This window comes from Oryx dammah, unplaced genomic scaffold (genome assembly GCF_014754425.2).
Source record: "Oryx dammah isolate SB20612 unplaced genomic scaffold, SCBI_Odam_1.1 HiC_scaffold_14, whole genome shotgun sequence".
NCBI lineage: Eukaryota > Metazoa > Chordata > Mammalia > Artiodactyla > Bovidae > Oryx > Oryx dammah.
In genome coordinates this window covers 40,770,055-40,790,542 of record NW_024070198.1, presented here as the reverse complement: position 1 = coordinate 40,790,542, position 20,488 = coordinate 40,770,055, and the positions used below count along the sequence as shown (strand labels likewise).

General features: G+C 50.3%; 1 protein-coding gene across 24 annotated transcripts in view; it reads right to left on the bottom strand.

Moving 5' to 3' along the window:
- The window catches only part of TACC2 (transforming acidic coiled-coil containing protein 2), a 227,924-nt gene that overhangs the window by 123,246 nt on the left and 84,190 nt on the right, over positions 1-20,488 (bottom strand). The window contains exon 1 of one of the 24 annotated variants that reach the window (XM_040254933.1): positions 8,410-8,544. The exons of the other annotated variants lie outside the window; for them this stretch is intronic. The gene's annotated coding sequence lies outside the window, so the exon portion shown is untranslated. Of the gene's footprint in view, positions 1-8,409; positions 8,545-20,488 lie in introns of those variants that run through there. 24 annotated transcript variants of the gene reach the window in all.

Genomic DNA, 20,488 nt, shown 5'->3' with positions numbered 1-20,488 from the left:
AGGAACCGTGGAGCAGGGCCAGGGAATTCGGGGCGGAATCCCGGCAGGTGCAGAGGAGACGGGGTCAGTCCTGCGTCGAACTTCACAACATCCACCCAACACCAGGTGTGAGGGAAGGGCCCTGGGGAGCGATCCAGGCCAAGTAGGGGACTTCCTGGGTGGTCCAGTGGTTCAGACTCCACACTCCCAATGCAGGGGGTTCGGGTTCAATCCCTGGCCAGGGAACTAGGTCCTACATGCTGCAACTAAGAGCCTCTACAGCCAAACAAATAAACAGATGATTTTAAAAAAAGACCACGTGGGTTTTGAGCATCTGATTGGTTGGAAGGTCACCTTATTAACCACATGCTTCACGGATAATACCTCAGACTCCAGCCCCCACTCCGTATGATTATTTATTTCAACTTACAGTGAAATCAGCTGCTCAAATTAAATAAAGGTACATCATTCTGAGGAACAGAAAACTATGAGTCGGTGGTTTTGCTGTGCTTTTACTTTTTTCTAACACAGAGTGAGGAACAGATAACTCAGCAGGATCAGGCAGCCCCCAACTAAGTTCAGGTCAGCCCCCACCCCTGGGAGCTGGGGCAGCCCTCACCAACACAGCTGTGCGAGCCTGCGAGAAGTTTCCTCCGAGGTCAGCCTCCCCACCTGTCAGCAAGGGCAAGGGCCGTCCTGCCTGGAAAGGGCGTGAGGAGAGTCCACTGAGAGCAGTCAGGTCAAGGTTTCTCTAGCTAAGGGCCCGGCAGGTGGGAATCGCTCTACAAACAATGGTGTCAGCAATGCAAACAACAGGACATGCTGAATATGCTTTTCCAGGGTACCCGGGCCCCTGCACCGGCTACCCCTGGCCAGGTGAGTGCCTTCAGGTGTGCACTGCCCCTTCAGCCATCCCAGGCCCCGTGTGCACGTCGGCTGGGGCCATGGAACGGGCGTGGCAACAAGCAAAGGGAACCAGGACTTATAAGCACCTACTGTGGGCTGCTGGGCACTGTGCAGGCCCTCTGCCACTGTGAGCCACGGGACAGCCCATTTCAGGAGGAGCAAATGGAGTCCCCCGGGTGGGAAAAGTCCCTCCACGCGTGGCCTCGCTGAGCTGAGCTCCATCCAGCTGTTCCACAGACCTCAGGCCCACAGGACCCCGGGCCTCAAGCACCTCTCAAGGATACAGAGAGAAGACAGCGGGTGCAAAGGCACCCAGTGGGGTCGGCCTCCCCACGGAAAGCCTGTCAGCTGCCAGCAGGGGCGCGGGCATGGCTCTGATCCAAGGGATGTGGGCAAGACCCTTCCTTGATCCAGGGGAGGTGGGCAAGACCTCTCCCCACCTGGCCTGCAAGTGCCTCCTCCATAAAGTGAGGGCTTGGACTGTTGGGTCTCCAGGGTCCCTTCCAGGCCTCTGATTTTCTGATCTGAAAAACCCAAGGCTCCAGAGGCGCAGCCCTCTGGGCTGGCTGAGAAGGGACAGCTTGGAGGAGGCGCTGGGCAGTGCCCACAGTGGCTCAGCCCCAGCTGGCCTGGCGCTTTGGCCAGAGGCCAGGATCCTGGTCAGGATGTACGGGTGGGAGGTGGAGGGGACCAGCTCCCCGGGGAAACCTGATGGTGGGGAGGGGGTGCAGAGGGCAAGCCTTCCTCTTGTATACAACTTCAGCACTCCTTAAAATTGGACTATCATTCCCACACCTCTCAGGGTTAATGAGCTGGAGGACTGGGGTTTATGCAAAGCTCAAAGGGGAGGAAGTTATTCTAGGACAAGGCAAGGAGAGAGCAGTCACTGTTCTTTTTAAAAGACAAATAAACCCATCCAAGCCCTGGGAGAGGCTGCATGCTCAGGCTAAGTGATGACATCACTATCCTTCTGATCAGAGTGCACAAAGTGAAGGGGGTATGCCTGCTGAACAGGCCATAGGGGCAAGACCTCAGCCAAGGCTGCCAACCTCTCCCAAGAGCCAGGGTGTGAAACGCAACAGGTGCCCCGACTTCACCAGAACACTAGGCACAGAAATCAAAGAAATCAACCTGAGGCATCCACTGCGTGCGCGAGCAGGGCAGCCAGTGCAGACAGACAGCACAGCTCAGGCAGACGCGAGCCTGAACGCAGCTCTGCCATTGACCAGGCTGCTGCAGTCCTCTTTGAGCCTCAGTTTCTGAATCTGTAAAATGGGGACATTTTGAATCACTGGGAAAGATTATTAAAAGAAATAAGAGGGCTTCCCTGGTGGACTCAGTGGTAAAGAATCCTCACACCAATGCAGGAGACACAGGTTCAATCCCTGGTCCAGGAAGATCCCACATGCCTTGGAGCCCCTGCACCACAAACATTGAACCTGTGCTCGAGAGACTGGGAGCCGCAACTACTGAGGCCCATGTACCCTAAAGCCCATGCTCCTCAACGAGAGAAGCCACGGCAATGAGAAACCTGTGTATCACTACTAGAGAGTAGCTCCCACTTGCTGAAACTCGAGAAGAGCCCACATGGCAACGAAGATCCAGCAAAGTCAAAAACAAATGATCATAATTTTTTTTAAGAAAAGAGCAAAATGTGTATGTAAAGCATAATGTGAATCTCAAAACAGGTCCTCAACAAGCAGCAAGTGTCTGATAAATATAAGCTGGATATATGGATATGCGGCAAGTAACAAGGACAGAAAGACGTTGCCACCAGAGCTGTCTAGCTGCCACTTAACTCAGGCCAGAACCAGCTTCTTCTCTAACTTTTCTGCACCGAGAGCAGGCAACTCAGCTCAATTAAGCTGTGTGTTAGTCGCTTAGTTGTGTCCAACTCTTTGCACCCCCACAAACTGTAGCCTCCAGGCTTCACTGTCCATGGAATTCTCCAAGCAAGAGTAATGGAGTGGATTGCCATTCCCTTCTCCAGAGGATATTCCCCAGCCAGGGATCAAACCCTGGTCTCCTGCATCGCAGGCAGATTCTTTACAGTTTGAGCTACAGGGACGTCTACAATTAAGCTGCTGCTACTCCTAAGTCACTCCAGTTGTGTCCGACTCTGTGCGACCCCAGAGACGGCAGCCTACCAGGCTCCCCTGTCCCTGGGATTCTCCAGGCAAGAACACTGGAGTGGGTTGCCATTTCCTTCTCCAATGCATGAAAGTGAAAAGTGAAAGAGAAGTCGCTCAGTTGTGTCCGACTCCCAGAGACCCCATAGACTGCAGCCCACCAGGCTCCTCCGTCCATGGGATTTGCCAGACAAGAGCACTGGAGTGGGGTGCCACAATTAAGCTGAGGACTGCACAAATGCCTTGATTATTGACAAGGCAAAATGTAGTGTTTCTTTTTTCAAAAAACTTGTGGGACTTCCCTGGCGGTACAGTGGATAAGAATCCACCTCCCAATGCAGTGGACGTGGGTTTGAGCCTTGGTCCCGGAAGATTCCACATGCCATAGAGCAACAAACCCACAGCTATTGAGCTGACCCCCTAGAGCCAATGCTCTGCGATAAGAGAAACCACCGCAATGAGAAGCCTGCACACTTCTGACGAAGAGCAGTCCCCCACAACTAGAGAAAGCCTGAGTGCAGCAGTGAAGACCCAGCTCAACCAAAAAAGTGAAGTAAATAAATAATTTTTTTTTAAGCCTCTTGGAGTCCTCAGTACCTTATAACAATGACAGACTTTCCCTGATTCCAAAACCACACAAGTAGCAACATTGACTCCAAAAGCTCTCCCTACCCACGAATGCAAGGAGAGGTCTAGAACTCAGGCAAGGAATAAAGGCTTGTACCCGCCCTTCCAGAGAGAAGTCAAGGCAGAGAGTCACCAACCCAAGAAGGAACTGCTGGAAATGCATCCTGCCTGGCACAGCACTGGGTACAAGGAAGCTGGGAGAAGTGAGTCAGGGTCTTGTCAGCCCTGAAGGAGAGGGACCCTAGCACACACAGCTGGACACGAGACAACCTGTGAGCTGGAAGCAGGAAGCAGCGGAATGCAGGCGAGCACGCCTCCGTCAAGGTTTGAAGGAAACACTGGACCTTTCCTTGTTTGCTGTGAAGCACACAGCTGCAGAGCAGGCAGCCAGGGGAAGCCCGCGGGTTGGAGGGAGAGACGTCCTGACAAGAAGGAAGAAGAAGATGCTCCGGACATTGACATGACCCAGCCGCCTCTTCTCAGTTTGGAATAGGCCCCCATCAGGGAAATGGAACCAACTTGTGCCCTCAGGAGCTTAAACATGAGGATGCCAGCCAGGAGCTGTATGCTCTCGATGACCCCAGAGGGAGAGCTCTGGACCTCAGAGGACCACTGAGACATAGTCAGTCAGTAACAGGAGTTAGAAGGACTGTAAATAGCCAATCCTGCATGAGCCAGTAAAGCAACTGCCTTCTCTTTCCTTTTTTCCCCCCAGACTTGTTCTCTGTAAGCAGAACCAAGATGCATTTCCTATTCTTTTATTTTTACTTGCTTTGTGGGGGAACGTATAAACAAGCAATTAAAATGGAGGGTGACAAAACCCGGGAGGATGGAAAGAAAGAAAACCTACATAAGCAGCTTCCAAATAAAAGAGATCTGCATGGAAGAGCACCCTTCCTCATTCCCAGTTAAAAATAACGTGTGCTCAGTTGTGTCCGACTCTTTGCAACCCCACGGACTGTAGCCCACCGGGTTCCTCCTTCCATGGAATTTTTCAGGGAAGAATACTGGAGCGGGTTGCCATTTCCTCCTCCAAGGGATCTTCCCAACCCAGGGATCAAACCCATGTCTCTTGCATCTGCCGCATTGGCAGGAGAATTCTTTACCACTAGTGCCACATGGGAAGCACCTCCTTTCCAGTTAAAAACAATAAGCAACAAAAATAAGCCTCAGAAGGGCTTAGGAAAACAAGCTCTTCTAATTAAATCCCTTTCAATCTAACAAGGTGAAAAATCCTTGCATGACTTTCCATTTGCACAGCACTTCACAGTGTGCCAAGTATTTTCATGCACAGGACTTTTCTTGCCCCCACAGATCTGTGAGCCAGGCGGGCAGGGTAAGTATCCCCAGCCTTTAAAAGTGGAAATCATGATTCAGAGAGACTCTTCATGACTTGTTCAAGGTCACACAGCTGGTGAGAGTGGGGCAGGAATTCTCATGGAGAATCTCTGCCTAAATTTGGAGCTAGCTCTGTCCTGCCTTTCTCCAACCCAGGGAAAAAAAAGTCTTGGGAACTTTGCTTTCTTTTAACTGGCAGCACTGGCTACATTTGCTAAATGACAGATTGAAACTACACACCAGAGAGGATCAGATAAGAAGGGAAGGGGGGTGCCGCTGATACCCAACAGATCTGAAACGAAACCCCCATCACAGATCATTGCTCTGTAGTCCCTGGAGAATTTCGCCTGCCCTCTACTCTATTTTTAGAGGCACTTCCCCACAAACTTGTTTCTCCAGCTCTTCTTTTTCATGCCTTCTTTCCTCTCGAATGATTTCATAATTCATGGGCTGTTTTGTCATCAGGATGAGTTGCTGTAGAAATGATTATTGAGGCTATAAACAAAGGACTGTAACCTCAGTGGGGGCAGGGAGGACAAAACCCAGCCACCAGGATGGACTTCACGCACCTTGGCCACAGGTCACAGCAAGAGAGACCAAGGCACCCAGCCCTTCTCCCTAAATTTTCTCCTCCACCGGAACTAGTCAGCGATACCACCACCAGCTTCCTAAACCTACTCCTCAATGTGCAAAAGGTGCCAGGGCCTGCTAGACTCAAACCACAGTTAATTCAAGAACCATCTGCTTTTGGTTGTGGAACTGAGCCCCACACACACACAGGAAACACACACACACGTGCTTTTGACTCCACCCTCAGTCTCTCCCAGCCTCACCCAATCCTGAAGCCTGGGCTCCAGCAAACTCACAGGTCGGCATCTCTCATCTTCCCAATTAGAACTGGTCTCTCCCTACTCCTCAAGCCCTTGAGGTGTCCTTTACAGGGGGTGCTATCGGCATTTGGAGTGAGGCGGTTCTCAGTTGGACAGGACTGTCCCCGTACACAGCATTGCTGGCTCTTACCAAACAGGGCCCGCTCTAGTCACTGAAGCGGCCAAAACATCCTTATGCGTATCCAGACATCCCTTCCTGGGACACTATCCCCACCATGAAGTTTGGCCAATGTGTGTATGTCAGGTATATCTCTCTCACACACACACACACACACACACACCCCTTTGGTCAATGTGTATATGCTCAGGTATATCACACACACACACACACACACACACACACACACACACACACCCACACACACACCTACCTCCCAGCAAGTAGGGACAGGCTTACTACTTACTTCAATCACCATTTACCCCCAGGCCCCTCCTCACTCATGGAGTGGTACCACAAACTAGACAAGTATCTGGCAAGCAGTGTCTGTTTCCCTGGCAATGATAAATGTAAATATCCATGGTACAAAGTGGGATGGAACCAAAGACGCTGCAGGATTTGGCCACCAGGCCAGCATTCTGTGGTCTAGAGTTTGAGTCCCACCTTCACGTGTGACCATGGCCAAGACCTGAGACTTATCTGAGTCTCCCTTTTCACATCTATAAGATAAAACCTTGACCTTCAAGTTTCCTCTCAGCTAAAATATTCTAAGTGGCCAAGCTTAGAGAGACAAAAGGGATGGAGAACAAAAGGAATGGATGGAGGAAACAGAGGCCAGTTCTAACCCTCCCAGGGCAGCCAGGAGAGGCACCCTGGCTCCATGGGGTTCCATAAGCAGTAATGCCTCTGTATGTCACACTCCATGTTGCCCGGCCTGAGACTCAGGAAGTTAACTTCTGATGAGAAACCAGTAACAACACAAGGGCCAAAGGGGAGGCTCTGGGTAGCTGAGAGCTGGCTGTGGTGTCTGCAAAAGGAGGCGGGTCCCTGACCTATTTACTGCTCCGACTCTCCTCGGAGGAGAATGCCCAGCCCCAGACACTGCCTGTGAGAAGCCCCATGGGAATTCAGTCCCTTCTCACCTGCCCAGCTCAACTGGCCCCATTCTCTGCAGGAGCTCCCAGCTCCACCTGAGAACAGGGAAACCAAACAGTCTAAGAGGTCACTCACTCCACAGTTCCCAACTAAATCCTTCCTCTGCTTCTCATAAATTGTCCAAACGGGCCCCATAAAAACACTAGTGAAGACTAGCTCTGAAATACACAAGTGAATCTGAATGGATGGAACCCCCAGATGACAACCAGCCTTGGGACAAGACCCCTGACAAAGTCATTTCCAAATACAGTGAAAACAGCTTCTGAGATGTGGCCTCCATAGGGAATCCTAGAAAAATAAAAAGTTCTCCACCAATTAACAGAGTTGCACCTTCCTCTAGCATAAAACAGAAAGGAAATTCACTAGGACCCTTGCTTTTCCATGTACTGTGATAAAAATTACTTGGGATAGTCATGTGTACACATGCACATATGAAGACGTGCACGCGCGCGCGCGCACACACACACACACACACACACACACACTCAGGCACCAACCAAGACCCCTGGCTACCCTTCCCAGACTTGGCTTCTATTTCCATTCCCCCAGGCCACCTTGGAGACATTTGTCTCACAGTGTCTATTTCATTGCAGCTCAACCCACTCTCACTTTTTCCTGTCCGTGCACTTGACGGAGGCAAAAGATAACAAAATATCACGGTGATGATGCCGTTTTTTTCAGAAAAGACAGGCACCGCGGGAGCACCATGCATCAACAGCTTGCTGCAGAACCCCGCTGTGAATCACTACTTTTGAAGTCGCCTTTCCAGGACGCCCCGAAGGGCAGGGAAGACCCGGCCGCCGAGGCCGCGGGAGCCAAGGACGCCGAAGGAGGGCGGGGGTGGGGGGGTGAAAGCGGGGGCGGGTCACGTGGTGCTCGGGAGCCCCGAAGTGCGCTCGCCCGGCTGACGTAACTGTTAGAGAATTTAAAAGTCCCAAACTCGGAGACAATCCAGTGCAGAGTTTTATGGCTCATCCACGCGCCGCGGTGGCCCGCCAGGGGAGCCCCCCGCGCTACCGGGTGGGACCACACCAGCTCGCCAGGAACCCGGCGGGGATGGCGCGGAGCCGGGGACGGGCGGGAACCCCGACCACGGATGGGGCCCCGGGCCGCGGGCAGATTCCCTCCACCGTGGGCGGGATCGCAGCCGCCGGCTCGCACCCCGACCTCGGGCGCCGAGTCCGACCGCCCCACCGGACGGCACGAGCTTCCTGGGCCGACGCCGAGGGCGTCTGCCCGGCAGACACACACACACTCCGCCGGCAAGGGGACATATGTGTGTCCAGTCCCTTTCCTCCCCTTAACCAGTTCCCGGTGGGGAGAGATGACATGAGCTTTGGTTACTTCTAGCACGCCTTTGTGTGGCGGCCAAGGTCCGGGGACGCGGGTCTCCTCCCCGACCCCGGGCGCTCGCCCTCCCGCCCGCCCTTGGCCGCGGCGCACTTACCAGTTGGGGGCGATTGCAGATGGCCCGCCAGGGAGCCGCCTTCCTTCGCGGGGACGCAAGTGCCCGAGAACCACCCCCCCGCCCCCGGAGAGGCTGAGGTTTCCGAGGCCGGCGGCGGCGCTGCGCGCGGAGTCTCCACAGCCCGGCTCGGCCCGGGGACGCAAACTTTCCCGGGGCAACGACGCGGGGAGGCGCGGCTCCCTGAAGGGCTCGGGCAAAGTGGCGGCACAAAAGGCCAAGGAGTGGGGAGAGCGGCGGCGGCCGGGCCAGGCTCCTCCCCCAGCTCTCGGCGCTCCGGGCCGGCCAGCGCGCAGCCAGCTGCTCGCGCAGGGCGCCCGCCGCGTTCTCCTCCCGGGCCAGGAATGCGCGGGGCCGGCCGCGGCGCGCCCAGGCCACCGAGGGGCCCACGTGGCGGCGCGCCCACTCGCCCCGCGGCCGCACAGCGCGCAGGGGACAGAAGGCTAGTGGGACGGACGCACGGACGCGCGGCCCGGCCGTGGGTCCTGAAAAGCACTGCCAACTTCCTCCAGAAGAAGTCTGAGTCATGACAACTTGTCACAGTTCTTAAGTTTTTCCACGGCGCTTTCCACTACGCAGGGCACCTCGGGGAAGGCACCGGCGTGTGAACGCACTGAGAAGGCCAAGTACAGGCCGGTGCCCCAACTCGAAGTTCCAGGCGCGCTCGTGGGGGCGGACGTGAGGAGGGGAGATGCCAGCCCGCTGCCCTCTGGGGAGTCAGAAAGAAGCTGGGGGTGTTATGGGGCCTCACTTGTTCCTGGAGCCAAATTCTGGCCCTTTATTTCTTTATCTGCGGAGTCCTAACGCTGCTTAACCACGGATCCGTAGAGCACACGGCGCTCTACAGTTTGCAAAATCTATTAACATGCCTTCTCCTGGGCTGAGGTACCCTCTAAAATGGTTTAGTTGCTCAGTCGTGTCTGGCTCTTTGCGACCCCATGGACAGTAGCCGGCCAGGCTCCTCTGTCTATGGGATTCTCCAGGCAAGAACACTGGAGTGGGTTACCATTTCCTTCTCCAGGGGATCTTCCCCATTCAGGGATGGAACCTGAGTCTCCTGCATTGCAGGCAAATTCTTTACCAACTGAATTGGTCAGAAGCTAAATCCAACCACCCGTTCCTGGGCCGTACTGTCAGGGAAGGAGTTGCCATTTGTGAGCTGTGGATTTTGCTTTGTTTCCTCAGAAGGCCCCAGATCAGCTCCTTGGCTGACATAGACCTCTCACCCAGAGTGGCGCTTACCTGCCCATGCCACTAAAAGGAAGCACATTTTCTCTGGAAATTTCTGCATCTAGGCCCCCATGGGGAAGAGCCTGTGGCTATAGGTGGATGCCAAGCTTTCTATCTTTAGAGTCAAGAAAGCATTGCTATGTTTTATATCCTCTGGGACCAAAGGGCAAGAGACTCACAGACTCCAGGCTTCATTTCTTCCTCTTAAAGAAACAGATGCCCCAAGGCTTGATGGCCCTAAACAAGAATTCTCTGCAGCATAAATAAATATACTTTTGGGACTTCCCTGGTGGTCCAGTGGTTAAGACTCTGCCTTCCAATGCAGGGGGGGTTCAGGTTCAGGCCCTGGTTGGGGAACTAAGATCCCAGATGCCAAAAAGGTTTAAAAAAAAAAAAGAAAAAGAAAAAGAAATACACCTTTATTGCAAAACACCAGGGGCTTCCCTGGTAGCTTAGATGGTAAAGAATCCACCTTCAATGCAGGAGACCTGGGTTCAATCCCTGGGTAGGGAATATCTCCTGGAGAAGGAAATGGCAACCCACTCCAGTATTCTTGCCTGGAGAATCCCATGGACGGAGGAGTCTGGCAGGCTACAGTCCATGGGATCAAAAAGAGTCGAATACGACTGAATGACTAACACACACATACTTCTAAGAGTCACATTTAAATTTAAATAGATGGAAATTTAAATAGATTCCTTCTCCATATGCTTATCATGGACTCCATGGTTTACTTTTAAAGTGCCTATTTCACTGTAATAACTGACACTCAAATAGGCTAATTTGTTAGAATATATACCATCAGCTATTGGTAACACAAGAATTGGAACGCCCAGTCTTCTGTGTCCTGTACCCTGATCCCAGGTCATACCCACTTACGTAAAAAAGGTGCTCCACTCACCACCTCCTAAGCTTGAGCATTCCGATTAAATATAGAGCTTCCTTCCCTGGTGGCGTAGTGGTAAAGAATATGCCTACCAATGAGAATACAAAAGAGACCTGGGTTCGATCCCTGAGTCAGGAAGACGCCCTGGAAAAGGAAATGGCAACCCACTCCAGTATTCTTGCCTGGAGAATCCCCATGGACAGGGGAGCCTGGTGAGCCACACTCCATGGGGTCACAAAGAGGTGGACACGACTGAGCACATTGGGTGGTGGGGGTCAGGTGAATTTGGGATATAGCTGGCTGTGCCAGGTCTTTGTTGCAGCACTGGGGGTTCCTCTAGTTGCGCTCAGCAGGGACTCCTCTCCTGTTGTGGGGCACAGGCTCTAGAGCATGGGCTCAGTAGTCGTGGCACATGGGCTCAGGTGCCCCGAGGCATGTGGCATTTTCCCAGAGCAGGGATCAAACCGGTGTTCCCTGCATTGGCAGGCAGATTCTTAACCACTGGACCACCAGGGACGTCTACGAGATTTTTTTTTTTTTTAACTTAAGTAAACTGAACAATATAATGAACTCTATTATATCAAACAGTTTCAATATTATCAGATCAGGACCAACTCTGTTGTATTCACATACTCTCTTCTCCCCTGCTATTCAGATTATTTTAAAGCAAATCCTAGATATCATCATTGTATCAGTTAATATTTCTGTTTGAATCTCCAAAGGGCTAGGGCTGGGAAGGGAATTTTTGAAGGCTGAATCTGTCTTCTCCTCCTCCTGTCAAGAGGATCAATACTGCTGAAGGATCGTCTGCACCTTGTAAATATTGATAAGTGACAACCCAAACACCAGACTATGGATCTGAAGCCTTCTGCATCTAAGACCCCGAGGATTATTGTTAAAATATTCCCAGAGCTTCTGACTAAAATGGTCACGAAGAGCTCAGGAATGTGCATTTTAGCAAGCATATTCTAGATGATTCTGGGGGTGATGCTTTCCAAATCACAGTAGGAGAAACTCTGAATCTGAACTTTTGTGGCAGAAGTCATTTTTTGCCTCCAAAACCTATGTTCCCTCTCCTGTTTACATACTTACTAATGTTCAAATAATTAGCTTAGATATGGTCATGTGACATACACTTGGGCCAATGAAACAGAAAAGACAGCCAGCTGTGCTTCTGGGGTCATTTTCCTCACTCTTTAGGGGAGATACAAGACTATAAATTTTATGTTCTTCAGATATGTTCCTGCCACTCAACACTGTCATATGGGACCTGATAGTTAGAGCTGCTGCAGCCAGCCAGAAACAGTGAAAGGACACTAACCAACACACTGAATTCAGGCAGAGGCAGGTAAAAAGAGCTACTCTTGAGAGTCCCTTGGACTGCAAGGAGATGAAACCAGTCAATCCTAAAGGAAATCAACCCTGAATATTCATTGGAAGGACTGATGATGCAGCTGAAGCTCCAGTACTTTGGCCATCTGATGTGAAGAGCCAACTCACTGGTAAAGACCTTGATGCTGGCAAAGACTGAAGGCAGGAGGAGAAGGGGATGACAGAGGATGAGATGGCTGGATAGCATCATCGACTCAATGGATACGAGTTTGAGCAAGCTCCGGGAGATAGTGAAGGACAGGGAAGCCTGCCGTGCTGCAGGCAGTCCATGGGGTCACAAAGAGTCACGCATGACTTGGCAACTGAATGACAACAGCGAACACTGTTTTCTTGTATTGGGTTATCTGTTACTTGAAGCCAAAAGCATCCTGAAAAGGCTGTCAACTGTGACACTGCGAAGCACTCAGTTACAGAAAAGAACGTAAAACCACAACGCAAATCAAAGATTCTTTGCCAACAGAGTTCTCTAACAAAAGGAGAATCAGTGTCTAGGAAATATCCCCAGCCCTGTCCACCAAGCAGTGCCCTGTTCTGGGTTTGCAGCTTCCTTTACACTCTGTTGGGACAACAATATTTTGTTTTAGCTAAGAAGTGACAAGCCAAGTGAAAACTGGAAAGCCAAGCTAGAAAACTATGCCCAAATTGGCCTGATACGTACATTATATCATGACCTAATCAAATATTCACTGAGCACTGTCGCAAGTGCAGAAGGGGGTAGTAAAACTTTATAAGACAGGACCCTGCCTGTACAGACAGACTCATGTTGGAGGGGCAAGAAGCAAGAGTATGGGATCAAGAACACTGGCAGACACCAGATGCAGTCAGTGTTCAGATTAAGAAGAACGGAGAGTACAGTGTGTATATAAGAAGTTATTCAGGAGACTGAAAGGAACCTTCAGCCCCTCCAATTCTATTCATTCTGTTTTACTTGTGTCTGCCCCACTGGGCCAACGGCACCTCCCTAGTCTGCCAATGGCACGAATTCATACATGAAGCAACCTGGGAAGCAAAGCCAGAGACTGGAAACATGCAAGGCTGGCTGGTTAACTGATGGGGAATGTGTGATGCTGAAGGGCAGAGGCCAAACTCTCCCTCTGCAAAGAACACACTAGCTCCCTGCTGGGGGTGTGAGTCGAAATGGAAGTTCATATATCTGACTTGTGGATGGCACCCACATGGAAGGCTGACTACAGCCAACTGTCTTCAGAGAATCCTAGGGCATCCACTCAGGGCACCCACACGTGGCCCGACAGCACAAACTGCTAGACTCGAGGGGTTTCCTTCAGTCTTTGAAAATCAGGTACTAAGGACCGACTGCATTCCTGGCCCTGTACCAAGTCAGAAGCCTCATAGTCCCCTGCCCACTTCTGTAGATGGCTGATGGAAAGGTTGCCACGTGACAGAAACATAAAAGCAATGTTTAAATCCGCCTTGGAAGAGGTCTGGGAAGGTTTACCAGAAGAGGGAATATTTGAGTTTTATAGGATAAGGAGGTGTTAACCATAGTCAAGTTTCTTATATGAGGATATTTTTAATAGTTATACATTTAAAGCATATTAGGGAAAAGTTATTAGTGCACCAAACCTGTAACTTCACCGACATCACCTAAAACAAAACTAATGCAATATGTTGAAATAAAAAAGTGAATCAATGTAAAGAAAAATAGTAAGTAGATAATAATACAAGTGGTATACAGACATGGTAAAAAGTCTTGAAAGTGGTAGAGGGGAGACACACACTGATGAAACTCTGAGCCAAAAAGAGGTAAATGGACTTGGAGAAGAGAAGTAGAATGTGCTGGGCAGTGGGAATGAAATCTCCTCTTGAGTATAACCAGGAACTGGCTGTGATAAGGAGGCATGGGATTAAGTCATTTAACAAGTATTTCTCGGCGGGCACTTTCTAGGAGCAGGGAGATAGGAGTGAACAGAAGAGACAACATATCTGCTCTTGTGGAGAATACCTTCTCAGCTCATTCAGTCTCAGTCGTGTCCCACTCTGTGCGACCCCATGGACTGCAGCACGCCAGGCCTCCCTGTCCATCACCAACTCCCGGAGCTCACTCAAACTCCTGTCCATTGTGTTGATGATGCCATCCAACTATCTCATCCTCTGTCGTCCCCTTCTCCTCCGGCCTTTAATCTTTCCCAGCATCAGAGTCTTTTCAAATGAGTCAGCTCTTCGCATCAGGTGACCAAAGTATTGGAGTTTCAGCTTCAACATCAATCCTTCCAATGAACAGCCAGGACTGATCTCCTTTAGGATGGACTGGTTGGATCTCCTTGCAGTCCAAGGGACTCTCGAGAGTCTTCTCTAACACCACACTTCAAAAGCATCAATTCTTCTGCACTCAGCTTTCTTTATAGTCCAACTCTCACATCCATACATGACCACCGGAAAAACCATAGCCTTGACTAGATGGACCTTTGTTGGCAAAGTAATGTCTCTGCTTTTTAATACTTTCTAGATAAATACTAATGGCCACCTACATTAATTACCAAATGAGAGGCAAAGACAATTAGGGCCGTGTGCGTTGTAATCCTTTAATGCTGTCTCTTGGACCAGACTGTCAGCTCAAGGGCAGAAAAACGAGACTTCCTATGCCCACTGGCAGCGGTGCTGACACGCAGCCAAGTGCTTGTCGCCCACCGTCCTTCTGCGCGGCTGGCAGACTCTCCCGCTGCAGGGCCAGACTCCCCCAGCCCTCCCTACTGCCTGAACTTCCCTGTTCCCTGAGGCCCTTCTCCAGCATGGCAACATCTCAGTTCAGTTCAGTTCAGTTCAGTCGCTCAGTCGTGTCCGACTCTTTGTGACCCCATGGACTGCAACACACCAGGCCTCCCTGTCCATCACCAACTCCTGGAGTTTACTCAAACTCACGTTCATTGAGTCAGTGACGTCATTCAACCATCTCATCCTCTGTCATCCCCTTCTCCTCCTGCCCTCAATCTTTCCCAGCATCATGGTCTTTCCAAATGACTCAGCTTTTTGCATCAGGTGGCCAAAGTATTGGAGTTTCAGCTTCAACATCAGTCCTTCCAATGAACGGCCAGGACTGATCTCCTTTAGGATGGACTGGTTGGATCTCAAGAGTCTTCTCCAACACCACACTTCAAAAGTATCAATTCTTCGGCACTCAGCTTTCTTTATTGTCCAACTCTCTCATCTATACATGACCACTCGAAAAACCATAGCCTTGACTAGATGGACCTTTGTTGGCAAAGTAATGTCTCTGCTTTTTAAATGTCTCAGGGCTTCATCCAACTACCAGAAACCCAAACTGGAAGGGCATTTTCACCTAGAAGATTATCCTGTCATCTGCCAGCTTTGAAGGGTGACACAATGCCACCCAAAAGACAGTGTGCACTCTACTGTCCTCATTCCATTATCAGATCATGAAAACCAAAAAGGCAGCAACTGAAAAAAACTGTTTGAAATGACCACTCTAATATTAGCTGACATTTCTGAGCACTTGCTACCCAGCCAGCACTCTGCTAAGGGGCTTCCATCTCTCCTCCGACTTCATTCTTACATGACCCTGTGTGGTGGGCACTGCTATTATCCTTTGCAAAGGAAGAAACAGACTTGGAGTGGTGATGTCTCTTACCCAAGGTCACCCCAAGCAAAGCCAGGTTCACGCAGAGGCTGTGTGTCAACAAACCCAAACTCCTAACCCATCCACAGTGACAAACAGCTAGCTTCAGGTTATTTTTATATACTCTGAACACATCAGCAAAGGAATATGCCATGAGGAACACAGGACCAGTGCCTGGCTCAAGCATGAGAGTTCAGCTCTCACACTAATAACATAAGATCCACTTCTGGGAAAAAAAAAATTTTTTTTTAGAAGGAATCCCTGCTTTGGGCTTCTGAGCTACATCCTCGCATTCTATGAATGGCTGTCCAGGCAGGGAGTTATGTTTCTGAACTGCAGCCCAGCAAAATGTAGTTGTAAGCACAAAGTGAAACACTGGATTCAGGCCTTCAAAAATTCAGCCATAGCCTCCAGCCATGCTAAGATAAAATGTCAGCCTGCACCCAAAATCTACGCAGAAAAAGGGTGGGGGCCGTTCCATGTGACTTCTGAGCCTCATCCAGGATTTCTAGACGTGGCTTTGGAATTTTCCTTGAGTGCACACGAAGCCACCCTTTTCAAGGATCTGCATCTCTTGAACATGTACTCAGCTGTACCTGTATTTGAATTTGACCTAATCCTAATTTTAAGTAAGTCTGACTAAATATAAAGCAAGCCCTGACTGCTATACCACCTTGCTGGGCAAAAAAGCAATCATCCCTGGAAGTCAGAGTTGGATGTCTTTGTCACATCAAGGCAATGGTAGAAAACAGAGTATTTGATGAAAAAAGCACAGCTGAACAGGCTCCAAGGTGATGCCAAAGCTGTTGGTCTAAGGAACCACACCTTGGGTAGCACAGCCCCAGAGCAGTGGTTCTCCAAGGGCAGTTTTGCCCACTGGGGACATTTGGAGCAGGAGTACCTGGGGGCATTTTTGACTGTCATGACTTGGGGGATACGACTGGCATCCAGGGCTGCCAGTCAGCCTACTATGTGCAAGACGACCCTCTCCATCAGTTACCCAGCTAAGTGCTGGGTAATAGTGCTGAAGATCAGAAACTCTGCCTAGAGCACCTAGCCTTGACCTTCATGGAAGAGGCCCTCAGTCTGAGTGGATGAAAAAATGAATGAATGTATGATTTATAAGTACAATCATTTTGTTATTGTGTTACTGAACTAACCTGGCCAGTAGACCTGGATTTCTCTTCTGAGGGAGGCATCAAAGAGACACACCTTCTATCTGCTGGACAATACACAACCAACCTACAAACATCTGTTGAAGACCTACTATGTGCAGTCCATTGCACTAAAAACTCGGACCCTGTCCTCAAAGACCTCATCCTCAAACGGGGACAGACCTGCTTTGGGCGCTTGCCTGTGCCAGCCCCTAGCTAGCACTTCCCATACACCATCACACGATCCTCTGGAGGGTGGTACTGACTTTATACCAATCGTACAGATGAGGAAACTGAGGCCTCAAGAGAGCAAGTAACCTGATTGAAGTCCTAGAGTGAATAAGTGACCAATTTGAACCTGTATCTGCCCAGTTCACAACATCTAATCTCTTCTGCAAAAGATGAAATCCTATACAAATTATAACACATTTGCTTTGTCTTAAAACTGTGGTCAGGCTACAGAAAGAACTCTTGATGCTTGGGCAGGGCAGGAGTAGGGGTTCTCCTGGGGTGCTGGAGAATGGGAAGGTTCCATAGGCACTACATTTGCCTGATCGTCTATGGTTTCAGGAGAAAGAGGTTCCCCAGGGGGTGGAGATGGAGAGGGAGGGGCAAAGCAGGCAGAGGGCTCACCCAGGGATGAGTCTGGCCAGCATCTCTCAGCCACACTGGAGTTCCTGCCTCTAATGCTTTTTAATGTCTGCCTTCCCCTGGTGGCTAAGACTCTGCCATGCAATGCAGGAGATGTGGGTTTGACCTCTGGTCAGGGAACTAAGATCCCACATGCCATGAGCAACTAAACCCATGCACCACAACTAGAATCTGTGTACCCCAATGAAAGATCCCACGTACTATACTAAGATCCAGAGCAGCCAAATAAATCATTTTTTTTTAAGTCTGGACTTGGCTCTGCATTTACACATTCCTCCAATTCTTATACCAAAAGAAAAGAGATTTAGAAGAGAAAATATAAAATGCCCTTCGTGAACCTTGTAGAGCCAGTGGCTTTTCAGGACTGCCGGGAAAAAGTAGGAAGGGGTAACACTTTCCCATTTGGGGCAGTTATAGTTCCCGAACACAAAACGCAAAACCAGTTTCTGAAAAGCAAAACTGTCCTCCCCCACATCGCCCCCATGCAGGACTACTTCTGCAGAATAGTTTCTCTCCACCGAAGATCAAAGATGAACCAAAGAAGAGGTATAAACAGCAAGTCAACAGGGAGTCTGGTGGCTTCTAATATAAACTTCCCATCTTCATGCAAAAACAAAACTAGACCCTGCAGTGATCATTAAGAGCGTTTTATCTTCCAAGGATTCATGGCTCAACTGTTTGGGAAGAAACCTGACACAGACTGCAGTATCCTCTGAGAGTTTCCTCAGTAAACTGCTCACACAGACACACTGGGACAGAAGGCGAGATCTCAAGTTTCAGCACAACTCTCTCCTGAGTTAACTCTAATCAGACTCTAATCTAACTTCCCTCCCCACCAGTATCTGCACACTCCCCAAATCATAGCAAATTAGAGAATCTGTGAGCCCCTGTCCAATCAGCTTCTCACAGTGGTTTTCCTGCAATCCTACAGCAAATGCTACTGGCCACAAGCAAAGGAAAGCCAGGGTCACCAGAGCACAGAGGCTGCAGTTTAACTCATTTTGCAAAACAGCTGGAGCAAGCCTGCATAGGCAGGGGCTTCCCTGGTGGCTCAGTAGTAAAACATTCCCCTGCCAATGCAGGGGACACAGGTTCGATCCCTGGTCCGGGAAGATCCCACGTGCCGCGGAGAAACTGAGTCCATGTGTCACAGCTACAGAAGCCCAGGCACCTAGAGCCCATTCTCTGCAAAAGAGAAGCCCCACAGTGAGAAACCCAAGCATCACAACAGAGGCCCCGCTTGCCACAACTGAAGACAGCCCGCACAGCCCACAAAGACCCAGAACAGCCAAAAATAAATAAATACATAAAATTATTTTTAAAGGACTGCATATGTAGCTTTCTCAGATACAACTAGAGGACAAGATAACTTTAGAACGCTGCCACCACCTCCAGAAAACCTTCTATAATGCCAGTTCATACCAGGCCCACCTGGGGTGCTTGTTGTGTAGAGGAAAGGGGGTGCCTGCTCACTAGAGCGCCAGTGGGTTTGTTGGAAAGAGCGCTGGTCTCGAGGCTGAAAGAACTGCGTCCAGTATGGGTCAGTGGTCCCCCGACAAGCTGTGTGGGCCGTAAGGAAGTCACACATCCTCTCAAGGTCTCAAGTTTCTCATCTGTAGAATGAGGAGCCCGAAGATCCTTCTGGTCCAGATGTTTCATGACTATGAACACCTGAGATGGGTGGGTGGCACTCGTCTCCAAGGGTGAGCATCCTGCTAAGGGCCTAAGGGACTGTCTGCCCCAGACACTCTTCATAGGTGGCCCCCCCTGAAAGGCAGTCTGGCCTAAACTGAGACTTCAAGCCCAAGGTTGGCACTCTCCCTGCATTCAAAATTCTCACTTTCTGACAACTCTGGCTGTGCCCATTTAAATACCAGCTGTTTGGTCATCTGCCAGGAAGGGGTCTCCTTCACCAGCTACTGCGCTACAGCATCTGGCAGGCAGGCAGGGCCAGACAACTCTCATCCCTGCCCCTTCCTCTAGGAGGTTTTGGATGGGCCAGCTGCTCCAAACGTCGTGCCAGACAGCTGGGCAATTTGCCCCATAAGATGTACTCCAAGCCTGCGTTCCTCCGGTGCAGGCCCAGCCGGGCTCCCACACACAGGCACTCCTCCCTGCCACAAATGTTAGGTTTCAGCCTCTTTGCAGCCACTCTTGGCAAGAGGTTAACCCCAAAGCCCTAGTGTTGTCAAGGCAGAGAACCTTTCCCCATATGTGCCTGAAGGCTTGCACTGCATCAAATACAACATTGCAACACTGAGGCCACCCCAGTGGGGAGGCTACAGGCCGCAGGATGGGAGATAGTTTTAGAAGGTAATGACACTTTCTGAAGAATCCAGTTATTAGTTGCTCAGTTGTGTCTGACTCTTTGTGACCCCATGGACTGTAGCTCGCCAGGCTCCTCTGTCCATGGGATTCTCCAGGCAAGAGTATTGGAGTGGGTTGCCATGCCCTCCTCCAGGGGATCTTCCCGACCCAGGGATTGAACCTGGGTCTCCGGCATTGCCGGCAGATTCTTTACCATCTGAGCCACCAAGGAAGCCCCATTATCATAGTAATAATGAGAGTAATAAAAATTACCCCTTATATGTAAGTGCTTACTGCATGCCAGGCAAGAACTCTACTAAGCTTTTAACACACATGTAATCTCCCTAATATCTCTCTGTGGTGGCAGCTAGTATTATATACATTTTACAGATGAGGAAACTGAGGCGTAGCATAGCTAAGGAATTTAAGAGGAACTGAAGAGTCTAATGGCAGTGCCAGAAGTTAGACCCAGCCATCTGCCTCCAGAGTCTCATTTGACCTGGTTTTCCAGGACAGAAAGCCTCCAACTGATAGCGAGCTGGGATGAATTATTCAGCAAGGGCTTACGGAGTGCCCACTGTGCGCCAGGCAGAGTATCAGGTGCTGGGTAACCAAGAGCTACATCTGCAAGTCTAACCGTCCCAAAGAAACAAGATCGTGACTTCTTCTCCTAGCCAGAGGCTGAGATCCACTCTTTACAGAGATGACCGCTGCCGTGTGTTTGAGCAAACATTTCTAGGTGGAGAACTCAGGCTTATGACACCCACCTCCTGACCTCTGTCAGAGGACACTGAGGCCCAGGGAGGGGAAGGAAGGGCTGTCTGTTGGTGAAGGCACGACGGCACA